This window comes from Vulpes vulpes, chromosome 8 (genome assembly GCF_048418805.1).
Source record: "Vulpes vulpes isolate BD-2025 chromosome 8, VulVul3, whole genome shotgun sequence".
NCBI lineage: Eukaryota > Metazoa > Chordata > Mammalia > Carnivora > Canidae > Vulpes > Vulpes vulpes.
The window spans coordinates 14,783,713-14,789,712 of NC_132787.1; positions in this window are offsets into that span (position 1 = coordinate 14,783,713).

The window sequence follows — 6,000 nt, forward strand, 5'->3', positions numbered from 1 at the left end:
GTGCTACAGCACAGATGAACCTGCTAGTATCACACTAAGTGAAGAAGCCAGACACTAAAGGTCATATATTGTATGATTCCATTTATATGAAATGTTTACAATAGGCAAAATCCACAGAGACAGAAATAGATCAGCGGTTGAATAGAAGGGGAAATGGAGAATAACTGCTAATGGGCATGGGATTTCTTTTGGAGATGATGAAAATGTTCTGGAATGAAATAGTGATGATGCTTGCACAAGCTAATGAATATACTAAAGGTCGCTGAAGCATACGCATTAAAATGGTGAATTTTCTGCTGTGTGAATTATACTTCAGGGTAAAAATAAGTAGGACATGAAAGGGAAGGTTGAAGAATATTGGTAGTCCAAGTTACAGAGTGAATAATGGGTCAGGAAAGTCAAGGGAAACTTTCTAGAAAGGTGGAAGAGAAGAAGTGCATGTAAAATAATATGGACAAGGGCATGGAGTCATGGGGAAATCTGATGTTCAAGAATCATGAGATTCTGTTCAAAGTTTATGGATGGTGGAAAGGAAAGGAAAGCAGATGAAGTTAGAGTTTCAGAGCTCTGGTCTGATAAATACTTAGTACCTGACTGACAAGGGCTTCTTAGATCATGAGAAGGATTGGGATTTGAATTTACCAGGCATACAGCTACAGCTTGGTGAGAAGTCCACAAGGATGAGAATGGCTGAGGGCAAGCAGGTCAGTCAGAACCATTTAAAAGGCTCACTCATGAAATAAAGGGAGTTTGGATGCTCTGGAGGTAAAGGCATCACAGGGGACGTGGTTAAAAGCATGCCCTTCTTCCAGGGAAAGAAGTAGTTAAACCCAAATTCATGAAACCAAAATAGTATGGTTTGACTTGGGAGGCAGACAGAGAAGTACAGGATGACAGGGCCTTCTAAGAACATTGGATAAACATTTTTTAGGAGATGAAAGTAGGCAGAGAAGGCTGAAACAGGCACAAAGACACTGCATTTATTTGGGAGGAGGTGAAGTTTGAGGTACTCTGAGTTTTCCAGTGATTTCTCCCTTACCTCCTCAGTATATTTTGATTAACAAGTTTCCACTAACACAAGGGAGGCTTTTATTCAGCAAAAGAGTGAATGGAGTGTAAATGAAACAGAAAGAAGTGATTTCTTCATTCCCGTAGAGCCTTCTGCATTTTATCACTGGAGGTGGAATTCTCTACCTCTGTATTAGAGGGATGCACCAAGAATTACAAGATGTCAGTTTGCAGTCTTGAAAATTAAAGTTCCTTTTGAAGCAAATCACCATTTCAAAACGATCTCGCATCCTACCTAGTACTTTGTCACTGTAGGTAGTCTGCTTACGCAGGGAAGCTGAAGTCCTGAAAATTCAGAAGATTTTCTCAAAGTTATCCATTTAATCAGGGGAAGAACCAAGCCTCAGTATAAGTTGTCCGATTTTTTTGGTTTCAATCTCCCAGATGAGTGATTTTCCTAGCAGGCTACTCTGCGTCCCTCAAAAGGCAAAATACATTGAGTAAAGAGCCATGGCTGAGATGGGACAAAACATGCATTTATGGTCCAGTTCTGGTAATGTGTGACTCTTGGCAACTGCCTCAAACACAGTGAACATCAGTTTTCTTCCAATAAGATGAGAATATTTATTCAGTCGATATTGTGAAGAAACCTTGTGATTCTGCTTACTGAGCTTCTAGATCTCTCTCTCTCAATTTTTATTTTGTTTCATTTTGCTTTATTCTTGTTTTGCTAGCCATCCACTAAAAAAGTCAACTCATATAAAACACATTTACCAGATGTTTTTCTGTCAGATGACCATTATTATATGAAAGCACATAGGTATGTGCATATAAAAATACATTGGACACAACCAAATCTCATTCCTCTCCTTAATTTTCTACCCTCTTTATTATTTGAATCTCTTTTTCTCATCATCCTGGTGCCTTTTTGCCTTTTTATTTAAGACAAATTTCCTGAATTATAAGCAATAATTGTGGCATGTGGGCATATTTTTTCACTTTTAGGGGTCCATATAATTTATACTTCAAAATATTCAAGCCCTTTTGTGTTTAAAAAGACTTATATTGGGATGCCTGGGTGGCTTAGCAGTTGACCTCCTGCTTTTGGCCCAGGGTGTGATCCTGGAGTCCCAGGATGGAGTCCCACATTGGGCTCCCTGCATGGAGCCTGCTTCTCTCTCTGCCTGTGTCTCTGCCTCTCTCTCTGTCTCTCAGGAATAAATAAACAAAATTTAAAAAGACTTATATTCCTTGTGATATAGTCAAGAAGATATTCTGAAACCATATGGTAGATCAGTTTGCCAACTGTGGAATGATATGCAAGGACTTTGGCACTTTCTTTAATAGCAATATTAACATCAATACCTGGAAAATGATTTTTAGCTGGATCCTCTTCTTCAATATTTAGAACACTATGACAACATAAGAAGCAGAACTATCATTACGGCATCTCATTTCTCAGTTCTAAGATTTGGCATTTTCTTCGTTCACGAGGCAAGTGAAACATGAAATGAAAGTAGAACCCATATACAGATTGAAATAGAGAAATTGCTTCAAACCAAAGCAGAAGCAGATGGGAAGGCCCCAGAGGAGCTTTATCCTAAAGGGAAAGGTACAACCTGCCATTCCCACTTACACAATTGAACACTAATTAGGATAGTCTATTTTTTGCAAAAGTTTTCAAGCCAAAATACCTATCTTAAAAATATTGTTCTCAGGTCCTTTTTAGGACATTGTTTTTTTAAATATTACTTAAATTCGCTTATGACCAAGTGAAAAGTATTCAGCCCCTCCAGACCTGTTAATGATTATTGTTCTGATTCCTCTACATTTTTATTGTATACCTTGGGAGTTTAGGCAGTTGTATAAAAAGACATTGCTTCAACATCTTTGACATCTTTGGGGGGTCAAGACTTCATAACTTATCCTCTATAGCTTCCGATCTAGTCTCCCCATTATGTTTACCCCTACCTCCTCCCAAAGAGCCTTCCGTTTTGCCAGAATGATCTTTTAAAAGCCAAATGCTTGCCATGGGCTTTTTCATGTCTTACTTTTACAAATCATCCTAAATGTATTCAGTGAACTAATATTTATCAAATGCTTCCAACTCTTAGGATCCAGCTGGGCAGTGTAGAAGACACAAAAATTAGTAAAATACGGGATTTTATTTCAAAAGACAAACCTAGTAGTAACACTGAAACAGCTACCAATGTCAATGTTACTCTGTAGAGTACTTCATTACTAAAAACGCCTCCTTTATATTAGTCTGATTGTTACAGTCTGCGGCAGGCGAGGCAAACAGGTGCATTCAGTAGTTTATGCTCTCCATGCATATTATTGAGCACTCACAGTGTGTCAGGAATTGAAGCAATTTCTTGGGATAGAAAAGTGACAGCATCCACAGTTCAGAGATCAGCTGAGAAAAAGAAAAGGCAAGACATAGGAACAGTGCACTTTGGCTGGAGCTCCCTGGATGTGCAGCAGCTCATATGAACTCAGAGGACAGGGAGCTACTGCAAGCGCCCTCTGAGCTCTACTCCCTGGTAATCGTGGGACTTTGGGGAAGTTTTTTAACTGTTTCGAGCCTCAGTCTCGGTCTCACGTTGGTGAAATGCATGTATTTCATATAGCTTTTATGAGGACTAAATAAGGTGAGGTAGGGACAGTGTCTGACACATGAATCAGTAACTAGCTTGTCACATCTCCAGGAACATGCCGATCTACTTGAATGAACCATTTCTTTCCCCAGCTCCGCCTTTGTTTAACTGTTCTTGTCTTGACTCTTAAAATGTCAGACATCCTGCAAGATGAAGAGCAGCATGCAATGGGCTGGAGAAAGAGAAACAGCAGAAAGTAGAGTTGGAAGGGCCCAGGGAACGATCCATCACAAAGCCATCCTGCCTCAACCTGAAAAGTGCAATTCCCTGAGATTCCAGCAACACTCATGACTGAACATCCTGCTTTTCTTAGCAAAATAATAAATACGCATGAGCCTTGTTTATTCAATTGACTCTAGCCAAATGAGAAGGGGAAGCTCCAGACTGAGAAGAAATAAAAACCAGGAGCTCTCCTTTTTCTTTTTGAGTGAAACCATTATTAATAAACATTTGTGAAGACCCAGTTGCTCTCAAAAGATCAGAACTGGTATGATTCACTGTAGGCAGCTTGCTAGAAAGGTCGTTCTTGAAGCTTGCAAAACGAGCAATCAATGAAAGGAAGAGAGTTGAAGGAGGCAGAGATGATGAGTGAAAGGGTCAATTTGTTCAGGTTGGTAGGGGGTAAAAACCTGACACTGCTGTCACTGCTAAGACTCCCAGTGAAATAAAAATTGCCACCAAAAAAGAACAAAGGAATATTGAAGTAGATTTTTCTGATGTAACTGCCCTCAGCCTCTTAGGAGAGAGAGAGAGAGAGAGAAGGATTTTCAAGATTAGATTTGCAGAAATGAGAAATAGAAAAGGGGATAAAGGTCTCTTTTTAAATGATTGTATCCTGTTTCTTAACTTTGCTCTAAGTTCCTGGAGGACAGGGATCATAAATTTCCTTCTATTCCTCTGCAGCATCTGGAAGAGGCCTGAGAGAGTAGGGACTCACTAGAAGTTCTGCTGATAGCTCTAAACAGTACATAAGCAAAGCAGAGGACACCGAATATTATTCTAATATGAATTTCCATCAGCATTGCTTTTTCTATAGAAAAGAAATAAGGATAAGAAACCAAAAAGAAGCTGTGTCTTGTTACTTCATTTCACGTAGCACAGAGACTTGGGCCCCAGTGAATGTTAAATAAATGTTTGTTGAGGGAGTTGGTGAGAAAAACAACAGCATGGAGGTAAGTGGACAAGTGACACCGTGTTTCTGTTGCCTTGATAAAAAGAAACATCTTCCTCTCACTTCACAGGTGTCCCTGCGGTGGCAGCTGTACAGCAGAGTTGCATGCAGCTGCATTTTCTTAAAATAGGTTCATGGATCTACAGGTTACAAACTGTGACCCCCTGAAGGTTGTGAGTCACCTGTTCTACCTCAGTGGCTAGCACCCAACTGGGTTCTTGACAACACCTGCAGAGTTGATTGAGTCATTTGTTGTAGTTTTCCTCTTCTCGTCTCTTTCTTATTTGTTCAGATCCTCCAGGTCTGTTTCCCTAAAAGTTCCTCCATTTACCCCAATCAAAGACATCAAACAAAAAGTTCAATTTTTTTCAGGTTGTGTCTTTGTACATTTTGCCTACCCTTCCTGGTTATAACATGATCTTTTAGAAAGGAAGTCTCCTGTGAGATTTGAAACATGTATTTACTTACAAAGTCTCACGTAGCAAAAGCCTTGAGTTTATACTGTGTTCCTGCCAGATTTCAGGCAGGTCTGGGAGCATCGGAGGGACTGTTCAGGAGACGTTATAGGCAGAGATCCAGTTACAGGAGGAATCAAGTCTTTCTGGTCATAGAGTTTATTTGTTCAACAAATATGTATTGAGTACCAATTGTGTGCGGTGTTCCAGGCTTTGCTACGCACAAAAGACCATGATATCTACCCCCAGAGAAAATAGAAAATGAAGTAAATGTTTCAAAGAATACTATGGAAGTTGGGGATCCCCGTGTGGCTCAGCGGTTTCGCGCCTGCCTTCGGCCCAGGGCATGATCCTGGAGTCCCAGAATCGAGGCCCTTGTCAGGCTCCCCTGCATGGAGCCTGCTTCTCCCTCTGCCTGTGTCTCTGCCTCTCTCTCTCTCTCTGTGTGTGTCTCTCATGAGTAAATAAATAAAATCTTAAACAAGAACAAAAAAAGAATACTATGGAAGCCTAATATGAGGGGGGTCTAAAGAAGTAAATCAGAAAAAAAAGAAGTAAATCAGAGAATAAAATTTAGAGTTTAGAGAAGTAAATCAGAGAATACTTCCCTAGGACAATTAAATTTATGCTGAAACCTGATGAGTGGCTTGAATTATACCATACACCAGTGTGGATCAAAGAAAAGGATAATGGTTAAGAGTGGAGGGGA